Raw genomic sequence first — 27,481 nt, forward strand, 5'->3', positions numbered from 1 at the left:
ACATCATCGACCCATTATGACATCATCAACCAATATGACATCATCGACCATTATGACATCATCGACCCATTATGACATCATCGACCCATTATGACATCGTCGACCCATTATGACATCATTGACCATTATGACATCGTCGACCCATTATGACATCATCGACCCATTATGACATCATCGACCATTATGACATCATCGACCATTATAACATCATCGACCCATTATGACATCATCGACCCATTATGACATCATCTATCATTATGACATCATCGACCCATTATGACATCATCGACCCATTATGACATCATCGACCCATTATGACATCATCGACCCATTATGACATCTTCGACCATTATGACATCATCGACCATTATGACATCATAGACCCATTATGACATCATCGACCCATTATGACATCATCGACCCATTATGACATCATCGACCATTATGGCATCATCGACCATTATGACATCATCGACCCATTATGACATCATCGACCCATTATGACATCATCGACCATTATGACATCATCGACCCATTATGACATCATCAACCATTATGACATCATCGACCCATTATGACATCATCGACCTATTGTGACATCATCGACCCATTATGACATCATCGACCCATTATGACATCATCGACCCATTATGACATCATCGCCCCTTTATGACACCATCGACCATTATGACATCATCGACCCATTACGACATCATCGACCAGTATGACATCATCGACCATTATGACATCATCGACCCATTATGACATCATCGACCCATTATGACATCATCGACCCATTATGACATCATTGACCATTATGACATCGTCGACCCATTATGACATCATCGACCATTATGACATCATCGACCATTATAACATCATCGACCCATTATGACATCATCGACCCATTATGACATCATCGACCCATTATGACATCATCGACCCATTATGACATTTTCGACCATTATGACATCATCAACCATTATGACATCATCAACCCATTATGACATCATCGACCCATTATGACATCATCGACCCATTATGACATCATCGACCCATTATGACATCATCGACCATTATGCCATCATCGACCATTATGACATCATCGACCCATTATGACATCAATGACCCATTATGACATCATCGACCATTATGACGTCATCGACCCATTATGACATAATCGACCCATTATGACATCATCGACCCATTATGACATCATCGACCATTATGACATCATCGACCCATTATGACATCGTCGACCCATTATGACATCATCAACCCATTATGACATCATCGACCCATTATGACATCATCGACCCATTATGACATCATCGACGATTATGACATCATCGACCCATTATGACATCATCGACCATTATGACATCATCAACCCATTATGACATCATGGACCATTATGACATCATCGACCATTATGACATCATCGACCATTATGACATCATCGACCCATTATGACATCATCGACCCATTATGACATCATCGACCATTATAACAACATCGACCATTATGACATCATCGACCCATTATGACATCATCGACACATTATGACATCATCGACCCATTATGACATCATCGACCATTATGACATCATCGACCATTATGACATCATCGACCCATTATGACATCATCGACCAATATGACATCATCGACCATTATGACATCATCAACCCATTATGACATCATTGACCATTATGACATCATCGACCCATTATGACATCGTCCACCCATTATGACATCATCAACCCATTATGACATCATCGACCCATTATGACATCATCGACCCATTATGACATCATCGACGATTATGACATCATCGACCCATTATGACATCATCGACCCATTATGACATCATCGACCCATTATGACATCATCGACCCATTATGACATCTTCGACCATTATGACATCATCGACCATTATGACATCATAGACCCATTATGACATCATCGACCCATTATGACATCATCGACCCATTATGACATCATCGACCCATTATGACATCATCGACCATTATGACATCATCGACCATTATGACATCATCGACCCATTATGACATCATCGACCCATTATGACATCATCGACCATTATGACATCATCGACCCATTATGACATCATCAACCATTATGACATCATCGACCCATTATGACATCATCGACCCATTGTGACATCATCGACCCATTATGACATCATCGACCCATTATGACATCATCGACCCATTATGACATCATCGCCCCTTTATGACACCATCGACCATTATGACATCATCGACCCATTACGACATCATCGACCAGTATGACATCATCGACCATTATGACATCATCGACCCATTATGACATCATCGACCCATTATGACATCATCGACCCATTATGACATCATTGACCATTATGACATCGTCGACCCATTATGACATTATCGACCCATTATGACATCATCGACCATTATGACATCATCGACCATTATAACATCATCGACCCATTATGACATCATCGACCCATTATGACATCATCGACCCATTATGACATCATCGACCCATTATGACATTTTCGACCATTATGACATCATCAACCATTATGACATCATCAACCCATTATGACATCATCGACCCATTATGACATCATCGACCCATTATGACATCATCGACCCATTATGACATCATCGACCATTATGCCATCATCGACCATTATGACATCATCGACCCATTATGACATCATCGACCCATTATGACATCATCGACCATTATGACGTCATCGACCCATTATGACATAATCGACCCATTATGACATCATCGACCCATTATGACATCATCGACCATTATGACATCATCGACCCATTATGACATCGTCGACCCATTATGACATCATCAACCCATTATGAAATCATCGACCCATTATGACATCATCGACCCATTATGACATCATCGACGATTATGACATCATCGACCCATTATGACATCATCGACCATTATGACATCATCGACCCATTATGACATCATGGACCATTATGACATCATCGACCATTATGACATCATCGACCCATTATGACATCATCGACCATTATAACAACATCGACCATTATGACATCATCGACCCATTATGACATCATCGACACATTATGACATCATCGACCCATTATGACATCATCGACCCATTATGACATCATCGACCATTATGACATCATCGACCCATTATGACATCATCGACCAATATGACATCATCGACCATTATGACATCATCAACCCATTATGACATCATCGACCATTATGACATCATCGACCCATTATGACATCGTCGACCCATTATGACATCATCAACCCATTATGACATCATCGACCCATTATGACATCATCGACCAATTATGACATCATCGACGATTATGACATCATCGACCCATTATGACATCATCGACCATTATGACATCATCGACCCATTATGACATCATGGACCATTATGACATCATGGACCATTATGACATCATCGACCATTATGACATCATCGACCCATTATGACATCATCGACCCATTATGACATCATCGACCCATTATGACATCATCAACCCATTATGACATAATCGACCCATTATGACATCATCGACCCATTATGACATCATCGACCATTATGACATCATCGACCCATTATGACATCATCGACCATTATGACATCATCGACCCATTATGACATCATCGACCATTATGACATCATCGACCATTATGACATCATCGACCCATTATGACATCATCGACCCATTATGACATCATCGACCCATTATGACATCATCGACCATTATGACATCATCGACCCATTATGACATCATCGACCCATTATGACATCATCGACCATTATGACATCATCGACCCATTATGACATCATCGACCCATTATGACATCATCGACCATTATGACATCATCGACCATTATGACATCATCGACCCATTATGACATCATCGACCCATTATGACATCATCGACCCATTTTGACATCATCGACCCATTATAACATCATCGACCATTATGTCATCATCGACTCATTATGACATCATCGACCATTATGATATCATCGACCCATTATGACATCATCGACCCATTATGACATCATCGACCCATTATGACATCATCGACCATTATGACATCATCGACCCATTATGACATCATCGACCATTATGACATCATCGACCATTATGACATCATCGACCCATTATGACATCATCGACCCATTAGGACATCATCGACCCATTATGACATCATCGACCATTATGACATGATCGACCATTATGAGATCATCGACCCATTATGACATCATCGACCCATTATGACATCATCAACCCATTATGACATCATCGACCATTATGACATCATCGACCCATTATGACATCATCGACCCATTATGACATCATCGACCATTATGACATCATCGACCCATTATGACTTCATCGACCCATTATGACATCATCTATCATTATGACATCATCTATCATTATGACATCATCGACCCATTATGACATCATCGACCCCTTATGACATCATCGACCCATTATGACATCTTCGACCATTATGACATCTTCGACCATTATGACATCATCAACCATTATGACATCATCGACCCATTATGACATCATCGAACCATTATGACATAATCGACCCATTATGACATTATCGACCCATTATGACATCATCGACCCATTATGACATCATCGACCCATTATAACATCATCGACCATCATCTTCCCTCTGTACTAATCTGTCTACTGTAACTTGTATATGTATTTTGTATGTAACCCCCTTCTCATGTACAGCACCATGGAACTAATGGTGCTCTATAAATAAATAATAATAATAATAATAATAATAATAATAATAATAATAATTATGACATCATAGACCCATTATGACATCATCGACCCATTATGACATCATCGACCCATTATGACATCATCAACCCATTATGACATCATCGACCCATTATGACATCATCGACCCATTATGACATCATCGACCATTATGACATCATCGACCCATTATGACATCATCGACCATTATGACATCATCGACCCATTATGACATCATCGACCATTATGACATCATCGACCATTATGACATCATCGACCCATTATGACATCATCGACCCATTATGACATCATCGACCCATTATGACATCATCGACCATTATGACATCATCGACCCATTATGACATCATCGACCCATTATGACATCATCGACCATTATGACATCATCGACCATTATGACATCATCGACCCATTATGACATCATCGACCCATTATGACATCATCGACCCATTTTGACATCATCGACCCATTATAACATCATCGACCATTATGACATCATCGACTCATTATGACATCATCGACCATTATGATATCATCGACCCATTATGACATCATCAACCATTATGACATCATCGACCCATTATGATACCATCGACCATTATGACATCATCGACCATTATGACATCATCGACCCATTATGACATTATTGACCCATTATGACATCATCGACCATTATGACATCATCGACCATTATGACATCATCGACCCGTTATGACATCATCGACCCATTATGACATCATCAACCTTTTATGACATCATCGACCATTATGACATAATCGACCCATTATGACATCATCAACCATTATGACATCATCGACCCATTATGACATCATCGACCCATTATGACATCATCGACCATTATGACATCATCGACCCATTATGACATCATCGACCCATTATGACATCATCGACCATTATGACATCATCGATTATTATGACATCATCGACGATTATGACATCATTGACCCATTATGACATCATCGACCATTATGACATCATCGACCCATTATGACATCATCGACCATTATGACATTATCGACCATTATGACATCATCGACCCTTTATGACATTATCGACCCATTATGACATTATCGACCCATTATGACATCTTCGACCATTATGACATCATCGACCCATTATGACATCATCAACCATTATGACATCATCGACCATTATGACATCATCGACCCATTATGACATCATCGACCATTATGACATCATCGACCATTATGACATCATCGACCCATTATGACATCATCGACCCATTATGACATCATCGACCATTATGACATCATCGACCATTATGACATCATCGACCCATTATGACATCATCGACACATTATGACATCATCGACCATTATGACATCATCGACCATTATGACATCATTGACCCATTATGACATCATCGACCCATTATGACATAATCGACCCATTATGACATCATCGACCCATTGTGACATCTTTGACCCATTATGACATCATCGACCCATTATGACATCATCGACCCATTATGACATCATCGACCATTATAACATCATCGACCCATTATGGAATCATCGACCCATTATGACATCATCGACCCATTATGACATCATCGCCCCTTTATGACACCATCGACCATTATGACATCATCGACCCATTATGACATCATCAACCAATATGACATCATCGACCATTATGACATCATCGACCCATTATGACATCATCGACCCATTATGACAACATCAACCCATTATGACATCATTGACCATTATGACATCGTTGACCCATTATGACATCATCGACCCATTATGACATCATCGACCATTATGACATCATCGACCATTATAACATCATCGACCCACTATGACATCATCGACCCATTATGACATCATCTATCATTATGACATCATCGACCCATTATGACATCATCGACCCATTATGACATCATCGACCCATTATGACATCATCGACCCATTATGACATCTTCGACCATTATGACATCATCGACCATTATGACATCATCGACCCATTATGACATCATCGACCCATTATGACATCATAGACCCATTATGACATCATCGACCCATTATGACATCATCGACCATTATGACATCATCGACCATTATGACATCATCGACCCATTATGACATCATCGACCCATTATGACATCATCGACCATTATGACATCATCGACCCATTATGACATCATCAACCATTATGACATCATCGACCCATTATGACATCATCGACCCATTATGACATCATCGACCCATTATGACATCATCGACCCATTATGACATCATCGACCATTATGACATCATCGACCCATTATGACATCATCGACCCATTATGACATCATCGACCATTATGACATCATCGACCATTATGACATCATCGACCCATTATGACATCATCGACCCATTATGACATCATCGACACATTATGACATCATCGACCATTATGACATCATCGACCCATTATGACATCATCAACCATTATGACATCATCGACCCATTATGACATAATCGACCCATTATGACATCATCGACCCATTATGACATCATCGACCATTATGACATCATCGACCCATTATGACATCATCGACCCATTATGACATCATCAAACCATTATGACATCATCGACGCATTATGACATCATCGACCCATTATGACATCATCGACGATTATGACATCATCGACCCATTATGACATCATCGACCATTATGACGTCATCGACCCATTATGACATCATCGACCCATTATGACATCATCGACTCATTATGACATCATCGACCCATTATGACATCATCGACCATTATGACATCATCGACCATTATGACAGCATCGACCCATTATGACATCATCGACCCATTATGACATCATCGACCCATTATGACATCATCGACCATTATGACATCATCGACCCATTATGACATCATCAACCATTATGACATCATCGACCATTATGACATCATCGACCCATTATGACATCATCGACCATTATGACATCATCGACCATTATGACATCATCGACCCATTATGACATCATCGACCCATTATGACATCATCGACCATTTTGACATCATCGACCATTATGACATCATCGACCCATTATGACATCATCGACACATTATGACATCATCGACCATTATGACATCATCGACCATTATGACATCATTGACCCATTATGACATCATCGACCCATTATGACATAATCGACCCATTATGACATCATCGACCCATTGTGACATCTTTGACCCATTATGACATCATCGACCCATTATGACATCATCGACCCATTATGACATCATCGACCATTATAACATCATCGACCCATTATGAAATCATCGACCCATTATGACATCATCGACCCATTATGACATCATCGCCCCTTTATGACACCATCGACCATTATGACATCATCGACCCATTATGACATCATCAACCAATATGACATCATCGACCATTATGACATCATCGACCCATTATGACATCATCGACCCATTATGACAACATCAACCCATTATGACATCATTGACCATTATGACATCGTCGACCCATTATGACATCATCGACCCATTATGACATCATCGACCATTATGACATCATCGACCATTATAACATCATCGACCCACTATGACATCATCGACCCATTATGACATCATCTATCATTATGACATCATCGACCCATTATGACATCATCGACCCATTATGACATCATCGACCCATTATGACATCATCGACCCATTATGACATCTTCGACCATTATGACATCATCGACCATTATGACATCATCGACCCATTATGACATCATCGACCCATTATGACATCATAGACCCATTATGACATCATCGACCCATTATGACATCATCGACCATTATGACATCATCGACCATTATGACATCATCGACCCATTATGACATCATCGACCCATTATGACATCATCGACCATTATGACATCATCGACCCATTATGACATCATCAACCATTATGACATCATCGACCCATTATGACATCATCGACCCATTGTGACATCATCGACCCATTATGACATCATCGACCCATTATGACATCATCGACCAATTATGACATCATCGACCATTATGACATCATCGACCCATTATGAAATCATCGACCCATTATGACATAATCGACCCATTATGACATCATCGCCCCTTTATGACACCATCGACCATTATGACATCATCGACCCATTACGACATCATCGACCAATATGACATCATCGACCATTATGACATCATCGACCCATTATGACATCATCGACCCATTATGACATCATTGACCATTATGACATCGTCGACTCATTATGACATCATCGACCCATTATGACATCATCGACCATTATGACATCATCGACCATTATAACATCATTGACCCATTATGACATCATCGACCCATTATGACATCATCGACCCATTATGACATCATCGACCCATTATGACATCATCGACCCATTATGACATCTTCGACCATTATGACATCATCAACCATTATGACATCATCGACCCATTATGACATCATTGACCCATTATGACATCATCGACCCATTATGACATCATCGACCATTATGACATCATCGACCATTATGACATCATCGACCCATTATGACATCATCGACCCATTATGACATCATCGACCATTATGACATCATCGACCCATTATGACATCATCAACCATTATGACATCATCGACCCATTATGACATCATCGACCCATTATGACATCATCGACCCATTATGGCATCATCGACCATTATGACATCATCGACCATTATGACATCATCGACCCATTATGACATCATCGACCCATTATGACATCATCGATCATTATGACATCATCGACCCATTATGACATCATCGACGATTATGACATCATCGACCATTATGACATCATCGACCATTATGACATCATTGACCCATTATGACATCATCGACCCATTATGACATAATCGACCCATTGTGACATCATCGACCCATTGTGACATCTTTGTCCCATTATGACATCATCGACCCATTATGACATCATCGACCCATTATGACATCATCGACCATTATAACATCATCGACCCATTATGGAATCATCGACCCATTATGACATCATCGACCCATTATGACATCATCGACCCATTATGACACCATCGACCATTATGACACCATCGACCATTATGACATCATCGACCCATTATGACATCATCGACACATTATGACATCATCGACCCATTATGACATCATCGACCCATTATGACATCATCAACCCATTATGACATCATCGACCATTATGACATCATCGACCCATTATGACATCATCGACCCATTATGACATCATCGACCATTATGACATCATCGACCCATTATGACTTCATCGACCCATTATGACATCATCTATCATTATGACATCATCTATCATTATGACATCATCGACCCATTATGACATCATCGACCCATTATGACATCATCGACCCATTATGACATCTTCGACCATTATGACATCATCGACCATTATGACATCATCGACCCATTATGACATCATCGACCCATTATGACATCATCGACCCATTATGACATCATCGACCCATTATGACATCATCGACCATTATGACATCATCGACCATTATGACATCATCGACCCATTATGACATCATCGACCCATTATGACATCATCGACACATTATGACATCATCGACCATTATGACATCATCGACCATTATGACATCATCGACCCATTATGACATCATCAACCATTATGACATCATCGACCCATTATGACATAATCGACCCATTATGACATCATCGACCCATTATGACATCATCGACCATTATGACATCATCGACCCATTATGACATCATCGACCCATTATGACATCATCAAACCATTATGACATCATCGACACATTATGACATCATCGACCCATTATGACATCATCGACCCATTATGACATCATTGACCCATTATGACATCATCGACCATTATGACGTCATCGACCCATTATGATATCATCGACCCATTATGACATCATCGACTCATTATGACATCATCGACCCATTATGACATCATCGACCATTATGACATCATCGACCATTATGACAGCGTCGACCCATTATGACATCATCGACCCATTAAGACATCATCGACCATTATGACATCATCGACCCATTATGACATCATCAACCCATTATGACATCTTCGACCATTATGACATCATCGACCATTATGACATCATCGACCCATTATGACATCATCGACCCATTATGACATCATCGACCCATTATGACATCATCGACCCATTATGACATCATCGACCATTATGACATCATCGACCATTATGACATCATCGACCCATTATGACATCATCGACCCATTATGACATCATCGACACATTATGACATCATCGACCATTATGACATCATCGACCATTATGACATCATCGACCCATTATGACATCATCAACCATTATGACATCATCGACCCATTATGACATAATCGACCCATTATGACATCATCGACCCATTATGACATCATCGACCATTATGACATCATCGACCCATTATGACATCATCGACCCATTATGACATCATCAAACCATTATGACATCATCGACACATTATGACATCATCGACCCATTATGACATCATCGACCCATTATGACATCATTGACCCATTATGACATCATCGACCATTATGACGTCATCGACCCATTATGATATCATCGACCCATTATGACATCATCGACTCATTATGACATCATCGACCCATTATGACATCATCGACCATTATGACATCATCGACCATTATGACAGCGTCGACCCATTATGACATCATCGACCCATTATCACATCATCGACCATTATGACATCATCGACCCATTATGACATCATCTATCATTATGACATCATCGACCATTATGACATCATCGACCCATTATGACATCATCGACCCATTATGACATCATAGACCCATTATGACATCATCGACCCATTATGACATCATCGACCATTATGACATCATCGACCATTATGACATCATCGACCCATTATGACATCATCGACTCATTATGACATCATCGACCATTATGACATCATCGACCCATTATGACATCATCAACCATTATGACATCATCGACCCATTATGACATCATCGACCCATTATGACATCATCGACCCATTATGACATCATCGACCCATTATGACATCATCGACCATTAAGATATCATCGACCCATTATGACATCATCGACCCATTATGACATCATCGACCATTATGACATCATCGACCATTATGACATCATTGACCCATTATGACATCATCGACCCATTATGACATAATCGACCCATTATGACATCATCGACCCATTGTGACATCTTTGACCCATTATGACATCATCGACCCATTATGACATCATCGACCCATTATGACATCATCGACCATTATAACATCATCGACCCATTATGAAATCATCGACCCATTATGACATCATCGACCCATTATGACATCATCGCCCCTTTATGACACCATCGACCATTATGACATCATCGACCCATTATGACATCATCAACCAATATGACATCATCGACCATTATGACATCATCGACCCATTATGACATCATCGACCCATTATGACAACATCAACCCATTATGACATCATTGACCATTATGACATCGTCGACCCATTATGACATCATCGACCCATTATGACATCATCGACCATTATGACATCATCGACCATTATAACATCATCGACCCACTATGACATCATCGACCCATTATGACATCATCTATCATTATGACATCATCGACCCATTATGACATCATCGACCCATTATGACATCATCGACCCATTATGACATCATCGACCCATTATGACATCTTCGACCATTATGACATCATCGACCATTATGACATCATCGACCCATTATGACATCATCGACCCATTATGACATCATAGACCCATTATGACATCATCGACCCATTATGACATCATCGACCATTATGACATCATCGACCATTATGACATCATCGACCCATTATGACATCATCGACCCATTATGACATCATCGACCATTATGACATCATCGACCATTATGACATCATCGACCATTATGACATCATCGACCCATTATGACATCATCGACCATTATGACAACATCGACCATTATGACATCATCGACCCATTATGACATCATCGACACATTATGACATCATCGACCCATTATGACATCATCGACCATTATGACATCATCGACCATTATGACATCATCGACCCATTATGACATCATCGACCAATATGACATCATCGACCATTATGACATCATCAACCCATTATGACATCATCGACCCATTATGTCATCATCGACCCATTATGACATCATCGACCATTATGACATCATCGACCATTATGACATCATCAACCATTATGACATCATCGACCCATTATGACATCATCGACCCATTATGACATCATCGCCCCTTTATGACACCATCGACCATTATGACATCATCGACCCATTATGACATCATCAACCAATATGACATCATCGACCATTATGACATCATCGACCCATTATGACATCATCGACCCATTATGACAACATCAACCCATTATGACATCATTGACCATTATGACATCGTCGACCCATTATGACATCATCGACCCATTATGACATCATCGACCATTATGACATCATCGACCATTATAACATCATCGACCCACTATGACATCATCGACCCATTATGACATCATCTATCATTATGACATCATCGACCCATTATGACATCATCGACCCATTATGACATCATCGACCCATTATGACATCATCGACCCATTATGACATCTTCGACCATTATGACATCATCGACCATTATGACATCATCGACCCATTATGACATCATCGACCCATTATGACATCATAGACCCATTATGACATCATCGACCCATTATGACATCATCGACCATTATGACATCATCGACCATTATGACATCATCGACCCATTATGACATCATCGACCCATTATGACATCATCGACCATTATGACATCATCGACCATTATGACATCATCGACCATTATGACATCATCGACCCATTATGACATCATCGACCCATTATGACATCATCGACCATTATGACAACATCGACCATTATGACATCATCGACCCATTATGACATCATCGACACATTATGACATCATCGACCCATTATGACATCATCGACCATTATGACATCATCGACCATTATGACATCATCGACCCATTATGACATCATCGACCAATATGACATCATCGACCATTATGACATCATCAACCCATTATGACATCATCGACCCATTATGTCATCATCGACCCATTATGACATCATCGACCATTATGACATCATCGACCATTATGACATCATCAACCATTATGACATCATCGACCCATTATGACATTATCGACCCATTATGACATCATCGACCCATTATGACATCATCGACCCATTATAACATCATCGACCATCATCTTCCCTCTGTACTAATCTGTCTACTGTAACTTGTATATGTATTTTGTATGTAACCCCCTTCTCATGTACAGCACCATGGAACTAATGGTGCTCTATAAATAAATAATAATAATAATAATAATAATAATAATAATAATAACAATAATAATTATGACATCATAGACCCATTATGACATCATCGACCCATTATGACATCATCGACCCATAATGACATCATCAACCCATTATGACATCATCGACCCATTATGACATCATCGACCCATTATGACATCATCGACGACTATGACATCATCGACCCATTATGACATCATCGACCATTATGACATCATCGACCCATTATGACATCATCGACCATTATGACATCATCGACCATTATGACATCATCGACCATTATGACATCATCGACCCATTATGACATCATCGAACCATTATGACATCATCGACCCATTATGACATCATCAACCCTTTATGACATCATCGACCATTATGACATAATCGACCCATTATGACATCATCAACCATTATGACATCATCGACCCATTATGACATCATCGACCCATTATGACATCATCGACCATTATGACATCATCGACCCATTATGACATCATCGACCCATTATGACATCATCGACCCATTATGACATCATCGATTATTATGACATCATCGACGATTATGACATTATTGACCCATTATGACATCATCGACCATTATGACATCATCGACCCATTATGACATCATCGACCATTATGACATCATCGACCCTTTATGACATTATCGACCCATTATGACATTATCGACCCATTATGACATCATCGACCATTATGACATCATCGACCATTATGACATCATCGACCCATTATGACATCATCGACCATTATGACATCATCGACCCATTATGACATCATCGACCCATTATGACATCATCGACCCATTATGACATCATCGACCCATTATAACATCATCGACCATTATGACATCATCGACCCATTATGACATCATCGACCATTATGACATCATCGACCCATTATGACATCATCGACCCATTATGACATCATTGACCATTATGACATCATCGACCTATTATGACATCATCGACCATTATGATATCATCGACCATTATGACATCATCGACCCCTTATGACATCATTGACCCATTATGACATCATCGACCATTATGACATCATCGACCATTATGACATCATCTACCGATTATGACATCATCGACCCTTTATGACATCTTCGACCATTATGACATTATCGACCCATTATGACATCATCGACGATTATGACATCATCGACCCATTGTGACATCATCGACCCATTATGACATCATTGACCATTATGACATCATCGACCCATTATGACATCATCGACCCATTATGACATCATCAACCCATTATGACATCATCGACACATTATGACATCATCGACCTGTTATGACATCATCGACGATTATGACATCATCGACCCATTATGACATCATCGACCATTATGACATAATCGACCATTATGACATCATCGACCCATTATGACATCATCGACCCATTATGACATTATCGACACATTATGACATCATCGACCCATTATGACATCATCGCCTCTTTATGACATCATCGACCATTATGACATCATCGACCAATATGACATCATCGACCAATATGACATCATCGATCCATTGTGACATCATCAACCCATTATGACATCATCGACCCATTATGACATCATCGACCGTTATGACAACATCGACCCATTATGACATCATCGACCCATTATGACATCATCGACCATTATGACATCATCGACCATTATGACATCATCGACCCATTATGACATCATCGACCATTATGACATCATCGACCCATTATGACATTATCGACCATTATGACATCATCGACCCACTATGACATCATCGACCCATTATGACATCTTCAACCATTATGACATCATCGACCATTATGACATCATCGACCCATTATGACATCATCGACCCATTATGACATCATCGACCCATTATGACATCATCGACCATTATGACATCATCGACCCATTATGACATCATCGACCCATTATGACATCATCGACCCATTATGACATCATCGACCATTATGACATCATCGACCCATTATGACATCATCGACCCATTATGACATCATCGACCCATTATGACATCATCGACCATTATGACATGATCGACCCATTATGACATTATCGACCCATTATGACATCATCGACCCATTTTGACATCATCGACGATTATGACATCATCGACCCATTATGACATCATCGACCATTATGACATCATCGACCCATTATGACATCATCGACCATTATGACATCATTGACCATTATGACATCATCGACTATTATGACATCATCGACCCATTATGACATCATCGACCCATTATGACATCATCGACCCATTATGACATCATCGACCATTATGACATCATCGACCATTATGACATCATCGACCCATTATGAAATTATCGACCCATTATGACATCATCGACCATTATGACATCATCGACCCATTATGACATCATCGACCCATTATGACATAATGGACCCATTATGACATCATCGACCCATTATGACATCATCGACCCATTATAACATCATCGACCATTATGACATCATCGACCAATTATGACATCATCGACCATTATGACATCATTGACCAATTATGACATCATCGACCATTATGACATCATCGACCCCTTATGACATCATCGACCATTATGACATCATCGACCCATTATGACATCATCGACCCATTATGACATCATCGACCATTATGATATCATCGACCATTATGACATCATCAACCCATTATGACATCATAGACCCATTATGACATCATCGACCCATTATGACATCATTGACCCATTATGACATCATCGACCCATTATGAGATCGTTGACCATTATGACATCATCGACCCATTATGAAATCATCGACCCATTATGACATCATCGACCCATTATGACATCATCGCCCCTTTATGACACCATCGACCATTATGACATCATCGACCCATTATGACATCATCGACCAATATGACATCATCGACCATTATGACATCATCGACCCATTATGACATCATCGACCCATTATGACATCATCGACCCATTATGACATCATTGACCATTATGACATCATCGACCCATTATGACATCATCGACCCATTATGACATCATCGACCATTATGACATCATCGACCATTATGACATCATCGACCCATTATGACATCATCGACCCATTATGACATCATCGATCATTATGACATCATCAACCCATTATGACATCATCGACCCATTATGACATCATCGACCATTATGACATCATCGACCCATTATGATATCATCGACCATTATGACATCATCGACCCAATATGACATCATCGACCCATTATGACATCATCGACCATTATGACATCATCGACCCATTATGACATCATCGACCCATTATGACATCATCGACCATTATGATATCATCGACCATTATGACATCATCAACCCATTATGACATCATAGACCCATTATGACATCATCGACCCATTATGACATCATTGACCCATTATGACATCATCGACCCATTATGAGATCGTTGACCATTATGACATCATCGACCCATTATGAAATCATCGACCCATTATGACATCATCGACCCATTATGACATCATCGCCCCTTTATGACACCATCGACCATTATGACATCATCGACCCATTATGACATCATCGACCAATATGACATCATCGACCATTATGACATCATCGACCCATTATGACATCATCGACCCATTATGACATCATCGACCCATTATGACATCATTGACCATTATGACATCATCGACCCATTATGACATCATCGACCCATTATGACATCATCGACCATTATGACATCATCGACCATTATGACATCATCGACCCATTATGACATCATCGACCCATTATGACATCATCGATCATTATGACATCATCAACCCATTATGACATCATCGACCCATTATGACATCATCGACCATTATGACATCATCGACCCATTATGACATCATCGACCATTATGACATGATCGACCAATTATGACATCATCGACCATTATGACATCATTGACCAATTATGACATCATCGACCATTATGACATCATCGACCCCTTATGACATCATCGACCATTATGACATCATCGACCCATTATGACATCATCGACCCATTATGACATCATCGACCCATTATGACATCATCAACCCATTCTGACATCATCGACCATTTTGACATCATCGACCCATTATGACATCATCGACGATTATGACATCATCGACCCATTATGACATCATCGACCATTATGACATCATCGACCCATTATGACATCATCGACCATTATGACATCATTGACCATTATGACATCATCGACCTGTTATGACATCATCGACCCATTATGACATCATCGACCATTATGACATCATCGACCATTATGACATCATCGACCCATTATGAAATTATCGACCCATTATGACATCATCGACCATTATGACATCATCGACCCATTATGACATCATCGACCCATTATGACATCATCGACCCATTATGACATCATCGACCCATTATAACATCATCGACCATTATGACATCATCGACCCATTATGACATCATCGACCATTATGACATCATCAACCCATTATGACATCATCGACACATTATTACATCATCGACCATTATGACATCATCGACCCATTATGACATCATCGACCCATTATGACATTGTGACGACATGGACTCTCATGGGTTAACGTTTCTTAAAATCCAGCCAGACAGCATGATAGATTGTCTATAGATGGGGGAGAAGTCCCTCATTGTTTTTACAAGACTCTTGTTGACTCAATGTAATTGTGTTGGCCACTGAAAGCTAGACTATTGTTCTCCAGACATTTCCAGTAACCATTGTATTGTAGTTGTGTATTGATAATGTAATTACCTTAGTAGCCATTGTCTAGTTAGTGGCTCCCAGTTTACATGTACACCCTCAGCCTTTCTAAGCACATCATTTAAATGAACATTGTCCATGCAGCTTGAAATTCCTCCAATGGGAGAAGCAATCTTGTCCAACCAATCGATGAGGACGCAGTGTGCCCAGAGGGAGGGCTGTGGCTATAAAAAGGACTTCTTTAAGCCACCAGTTGTTGTTGATGGTTGATGGATTCAGTCTAAGCTCTTTGGAGCTGACTGGAGGATCAGGACATCTTATGGCTTCAATCTAGGGACTCCGGATCCGGTTGGAGACCATATCCACAGCCTAGGGATTTCGACTCCGGCTGCCAGGATTTTATCATCAAACCAGGACTACCTAAGGAGGACAAGCAGGTTGGGACAGTTCAGTCACCTGTTACAGACTTTGCAGACCTCAGACAGCTTGGAACCTGTGAGGCATGGACATTCTAAATCCCTGGTGAGCCAGCGGAAGGGTGAGACTCTGTTGCCTGTTACATTTGTGTGTTTTGCTGGTTATGTGTTATGTGCCGTTAATTGTTTGGGGATCCAATAAAGTCTAATTATTGTGGTTCCCTCACCCTGTGTTGTCTGAGTAGTGTTACGCCCACGGTTAGGGAGGCCGGCGTTCAGTTGGGATGAGCCCTGAGCCACGCTGTCTTTCTAAAGGTGGCGGGTTTTAGTGGACGAGAGCGCCCACTGAGCCCCGTGTCTCCACAATTGGTGGCAGCAGTGGGATACTACTCAGCCTGGTTTACCCAGGGGAGCTGTAGTGGACTGGTGTTTTCGGACACCGTCCAGGGCTCAACAACCAGGGAGGCACATAAGCATACCCAGCAGGCCATAGGGGAGGCATTCAGGTTTCGGACGCTGCCATGTCCAACCCCACCAGCTCAGCCATGGGACAAGGACCAGAGAGGAGTTACGACCGCAGCAGTAAATGGATGCTACAGGATCTGTGCCAGATGCGAAAGATTGACTACAGGAACACTGACACTCGGTCAGACTTGATCCGGAAATTAGTCTGTTGGGATGCCCAGAATGATGCAGAGGATGATGAGGACACTGCCGTTGTGGTATCAGAGGAGGTAAACCCTGTATCTCATCCTAGATCCAGTGACAGTCTGGAAACAAACCAAACCCAAGCAGACCGAGTCAAGGAATTGTTTACTGCATTGGGGCCTGAAGCTTCAAGGGAAGAGAGGGCTGGTGTTCTGCAATTTGTGTTTGGATTTCCAATTTCCTCACCATCAGCACCTACCTCCAGGATAGACCACCACCAAGGAAGTCATCTTCGCTACAGGGATGTGCCAGTGTTTAATGATTCCAGCACTGAGATAGATAAACACTTGCAAAACTTTGAGATGCTAATGCGTATGCACCAGGTGCCCACAGATGAGTGGTCCAAATACCTGTGGACAAGCTTGCCGGTCCGGGCCCAGGAGGCTGTCCGATCACTTGGGCCTCAGGACTGCTTGGACTACGGAATTATTAAGGACACTTTGTTGGCCCTTTTTACCATAACACCCGAGAGACATCGCACTAAGTTCCGGACTATGTCTCGCCAGGGTGTCTCGTACGTCGAATTTGGCAGTCAACTCCGACGACACTGTAATCGCTGGCTCGATGGACGGGCTGCCCACTCCGCTGCTGCCCTCCGTGATGTGATAGTGCTTGAACAGCTGCTGGTGCAGATGGACCCGGAAATCCGAGAATGGGTAGCTGACAGGAAGCCCGACACCCCAGAGCAAGCAGCGCGATTGGCTGACGAATTTACAGCCAACTGACCCAGCTGGAGGCCCAATAGGTCCCTCAACCATGGTTCCAAGCGACCCCCAGACTCACGTGCTGGACTAACTCGTTACCCCACAGAAGCCCCAACAAGACAAAGGTTTACCAACAGGGTGGGTGACTTGTCTAACCCACGGCGCTGTTATACGTGTGGGCGCCTTGGACACATGGCCAAAGAGTGTCTACAAAACCGGGACCCCATGCCTGGAGCCCGTCTACCAGTCAACATATGCCGAGATTAACCAACGAGACCTGAGGAATGCTACTCCCGAGAAACACCAATAGCTGAGGAAGTGGTTTATCCAATCCACACCCTACGGCAGGCCGGACACCGTACACCAGCTAACCTCCATCCCCACATCCAGACGGTCAAGGTCGGTGATATACAGGCTCAGGGACTTCGAGACTCGGGATCTTCCATCACCCTGGTCAGCCCAGATATTGTTCCCACAGAACATCATTTACCTGGCCGCCAAGTGACCATCATCCTTGCTGGGGGCCAGCGCTCGAACATCCCTCTGGCACGAGTGCAGTTGGACTGGGGAACTGACCAAGGAGAGGTTGAAGTGGGGCTCATGGACGGCCTCCCCACCCCTGTAATTTTGGGAAATGACCTAGGACAAGGACTATCCAGCCAGTTTGTCACCGCCATCACCCGCAGCCAAGCCAAACAACATCCTGGTGCAGGTCTTTCTTCCAGCCCATCAGAGGAGAACCCAACTCCTCAATCTTCAGCCTCCTCATCAGAGCCAACAAATGTGAGTACATCAGACCCAACTGTGGCCATTGATTGGGGGGAGATAGATCGTAAAGAGTTCAGGGAAGCTCAACTTTCAGACCCCACCTTAGAGCTTAGCCATAGTGCGGCAAGCCAACCTGGGGGAGGAAATCAGGGGGAGGTATATAGATGGGAAAAAGGCCTCTTATATCGGGAGAAGCCCGCATCCTGCCCAGAAAAACCCTGGACCCGTGTACATCAGCTTGTGGTACCCCAGCCATACCGACCCCAACTGTTGCGTTTAGCTCATGATGTTCCTGCGGCTGGGCACATGGGGACCAAAAAGACTCGGGCCCGCCTGCTGCGTAGTTTTTTCTGGCCAAGGGTCACTCAAGAAGTGCAAAAATACAGAGCCTCTTGCCCAGTGTGTCACCGTATGGGGGGAGCCCCATGCCGTGCCCCACTTCAACCCATGCCCTTGATAGGAGAACCGTTCCAGAGAGTTGCCATTGATATAGTAGGCCCCTTAGCCATCCCCAGCCGCAGTGGAAAAAGATTCATCCTCACCCTGGTAGACTTTGCCACCCGTTACCCAGAAGCCGTTGCCTTAACCTCCATAGATGCAGAGCACGTGGCTCAAGCTCTACTGGACATCTTTAGCCGGGTAGGGTTTCCACAGGAAGTATTGACTGACCAGGGGGCACAGTTCCAAAGTGAACTGATTCACACCCTGTGGGAAAAACATGGAGTCCGCCCCATGCGCACAACCCCCTACCATCCTGAAACAAATGGATTGTGTGAGCGCTTCAACAAAACGCTCAAACAGCTCATTAGCCGATATGTGGAGTCCGAGGGGGGGGACTGGGAGAAAAACTTGCAGCAGCTCCTTTTTGCTTACCGGGAGGTGCCGCAGGACTCCACTGGGTTCTCTCCCTTTGAATTGCTGTACGGCCGAAAAGTACGAGGGCCCCTAGAGCTGGTACGAGAGAGTTGGGAGGGCACCTTCCCCACAGAAGAGGTTCCCATACTGGACTATGTTCAAAAGTTTAGGGAAAGGATGAGGCACCTCATGGCGTTAGCCCATGGGAATTTAGAAGTGTCTCAGGAAAGGCAAAAACGATGTTATGACCGCACTGCCCGGCCCCGAGAATTTGCCTGTGGACAGAAGGTCCTAGTACTAGTACCGGTGCGGAAAAACAAGCTGCAAGCCATGTGGGCGGGTCCATTCACCATTACCAAGAAATGTGGCAATACTGACTACACCGTGGCCCTGGATCGAGCAGGTGTTCGTGAGCGTACCTACCACATCAATAGGCTAAAAGCTTATGAGGAACGAGAAGTCACCAATTTAGCAGTTTGCTGTCCAGAGTTAGATGATCCAGAGTTGGACCAGATCCCAGACCTATTAGTGGACTCCAAAAGGGAAATGGGGGTAAAAGATGTATCACTAGGAGAGCAGCTTTGTCCATCACAGAAGCGACAGATATCAGACATACTCGGAACATATGAAACCCTGTTCACAAGTCAGCCTGGTAGAACCCCCCTGGTCCAGCATCATGTCAATACAGGGGCAGCCACCCCACTAAGACAACCCGCCTACCGGGTGACCCCTCCTGTGTTGGCAATGATGAAGGCCGAGGTGGATGACATGTTAAATATGGGAGTCATAGTCCCCTCCCATAGCCCATGGGCTGCCAGTGTGGTATTGGTGCCAAAAAAGGACAAGAGTACTCATTTCTGTGTGGACTATAGACGGCTCAATGAGGTCACGATTACAGATGCTTACCCCATGCCCCGGGTGGATGAACTACTAGATAGGTTAGGGGGGTCTCGGTTTATATCTACCCTCGATTTGAGCAAGGGATACTGGCAGATCCCACTCACAAAAGACGCTCAAGAGAAATCGGCCTTCATAACCCCTTTTGGCCTCTTTGAGTTTACCAGCATGCCTTTTGGGATGAAAAACGCCCCAGCCACCTTCCAGAGGATGGTAGACCATTTACTAGAGGGATGTCAGGGGTATGCCCAGGCCTATTTGGATGACATCGCTATCTTCAGCGACACTTGGGAAGAGCATCTTCAGCATGTGTCCCAGGTGCTGCAGAGGCTAGCCAAAGCCCAGCTCACCATCCGACCTGACAAAAGCCAAATGGGGATGGCCGAAGTGCTATACCTGGGACATCGGGTGGGAAGTGGGTGCATTCGTCCCGATCACAAACAGGTCCGTGCATTTCTAGGAACCGCAAACTACTATCGAAAGTTTATCCCCAATTACAGTACCATAGCAAAACCGCTCACTGACCTCACAACCAAAAGATATGCCCGTAACCTTATCTGGACCCCAGAATGTGAAACTGCGTTCCTCCAATTGAAAGACCGGCTAGCCCAAAGCCCAGTCTTGACTGCTCCTGACTTCCGTCGCAGATTCATTGTCCAAACAGACGCATCGGACACAGGACTAGGAGCTGTACTTAGCCAAGTGAGGGACAACGGTGAGGAACATCCGATAGCTTACCTCTCCCGGAAACTGTTGGACCGAGAGAGGGCTTATGCCACCATAGAAAAAGAATGCCTGGCCATAGTCTGGGCCCTAAAAAAATTGCAGCCCTACCTCTATGGCAATGAGTTCACAGTCCTCACTGACCACAATCCATTGAGTTGGCTAAATCGCACTGCCGGGGACAACGGACGCTTGCTCAGGTGGAGTCTGGCATTACAATCTTACAATTTTTCCATCTCCCATAAACAAGGCAAGAACCATGGAAATGCGGATGGGCTTTCCCGACAAGAGGAGAAGGATGATCGGAAGCCTATCATGTCTGGCTAATATTAAGAAGGGGGAGGAATGTGACGACATGGACTCTCATGGGTTAATGTTTCTTAAAATCCAGCCAGACAGCATGATAGATTGTCTATAGATGGGGGAGAAGTCCCTCATTGTTTTTACAAGACTCTTGTTGACTCAATGTAATTGTGTTGGCCACTGAAAGCTAGACTATTGTTCTCCAGACATTTCCAGTAACCATTGTATTGTAGTTGTGTATTGATAATGTAATTACCTTAGTAGCCATTGTCTAGTCAGTGGCTCCCAGTTTACATGTACACCCTCTGCCTTTCTAAGCACATCATTTAAATGAACATTGTCCTTGCAGCTTGAAATTCCTCCAATGGGAGAAGCAATCTTGTCCAACCAATCGATGAGGACGCAGTGTGCCCAGAGGGAGGGCTGTGGCTATAAAAAGGACTTCTTTAAGCCACCAGTTGTTGTTGATGGTTGATGGATTCAGTCTAAGCTCTTTGGAGCTGACTGGAGGATCGGGACATCTTATGGCTTCAATCTGGGGACTCCGGATCCGGTTGGAGACCATATCCACAGCCTAGGGATTTCGACTCCGGCTGCCAGGATTTTATCATCAAACCAGGACTACCTAAGGAGGACACGCAGGTTGGGACAGTTCAGTCACCTGTTACAGACTTTGCAGACCTCAGACAGCTTGGAACCTGTGAGGCATGGACATTCTAAATCCCTGGTGAGCCAGCGGAAGGGTGAGACTCTGTTGCCTGTTACATTTGTGTGTTTTGCTGGTTATGTGTTATGTGCCGTTAATTGTTTGGGGATCCAATAAAGTCTAATTATTGTGGTTCCCTCACCCTGTGTTGTCTGAGTAGTGTTACGCCCACGGTTAGGGAGGCCGGCGTTCAGTTGGGATGAGCCCTGAGCCACGCTGTCTTTCTAAAGGCGGCGGGTTTTAGTGGACGAGAGCGCCCACTGAGCCCCGTGTCTCCACAGACATCATTGACCCATTATGACATCATCGACCCATTATGACATCATCGACCCATTATGACATAATCGACCATTATGACATCATCGACCATTATGACATCATCGACCCATTATGACATCATCGACCCATTATGACATCATCGACCCTTTATGACATCATCGACCATTATGACATCATCGACCCATTATGACATCATCGACCCATTATGACATCATCGACCATTATGACATCATCGACCCATTATGACATCATTGACCAATTATGACATCATCAACCCATTATGACATCATCGACACATTATGACATCATCGACCTGTTATGACATCATCGACGATTATGACATCATCGACCCATTATGACATCATCGACCCATTATGACATCATCGACCCTTTATTACATCATCGACCATTATGACATCATCGACCTTTATGACATCATCGACCCATTATGACATCATCGACCCATTATGACATCATCGACCCATTATGACATCATCGCCCCTTTATGACATCATCGACCATTATGACATCATCGACCCATTATGACATCATCGACCAATATGACATCATCGACCATTATGACATCATCGATCCATTGTGACATCATCAACCCATTATGACATCATCGACCCATTATGACATCATCGACCGTTATGACATCATCGACCATTATGACATCATCGACCCATTATGACATCATCGACCATTATGACATCATCGACCCATTATGACATCATCGACGCATTATGACATCATCGACCCTTTATGACATCATCGACCATTATGACATCATCGACCCATTATGACATCATCGACCATTATGGCATCATCGAACCATTATGACATCATCGACCCATTATGACATCATCGACCATTATGACATCATTGACCCATTATGACATCATCGACCATTATGACATCGTCGACCCATTATGACATCATCAACCCATTATGACATCATCGACCCATTATGACATCATCGACCCATTATGACATCATCGACGATTATGACATCATCGACCCATTATGACATCATCGACCATTATGACATCATCGACCCATTATGACATCATGGACCATTATGACATCATCGACCATTATGACATCATCGACCATTATGACATCATCAACCCATTATGACATCATCGACCCATTATGACATCATCGACCATTATGACAACATCGACCATTATGACATCATCGACCCATTATGACATCATCGACACATTATGACATCATCGACCCATTATGACATCATCGACCCATTATGACATCATGGACCATTATGACATCATCGACCATTATGACATCATCGACCATTATGACATCATCAACCCATTATGACATCATCGACCCATTATGACATCATCGACCATTATGACAACATCGACCATTATGACATCATCGACCCATTATGACATCATCGACACATTATGACATCATCGACCCATTATGACATCATCGACCCATTATGACATCATCGACCATTATGACATCATCGACCATTATGACATCATCGACCCATTATGACATCATCGACCAATATGACATCATCGACCATTATGACATCATCAACCCATTATGACATCATCGACCCATTATGTCATCATCGACCCATTATGACATCATCGACCATTATGACATCATCGACCATTATGACATCATCAACCATTATGACATCATCGACCCATTATGGCATCATCGAACCATTATGACATAATCGACCCATTATGACATTATCGACCCATTATGACATCATCGACCCATTATGACATCATCGACCCATTATAATATCATCGACCATCATCTTCCCTCTGTACTAATCTGTCTACTGTAACTTGTATATGTATTTTGTA

Source organism: Anomaloglossus baeobatrachus, chromosome 3, assembly GCF_048569485.1.
Source record: "Anomaloglossus baeobatrachus isolate aAnoBae1 chromosome 3, aAnoBae1.hap1, whole genome shotgun sequence".
Lineage (NCBI taxonomy): Eukaryota > Metazoa > Chordata > Amphibia > Anura > Aromobatidae > Anomaloglossus > Anomaloglossus baeobatrachus.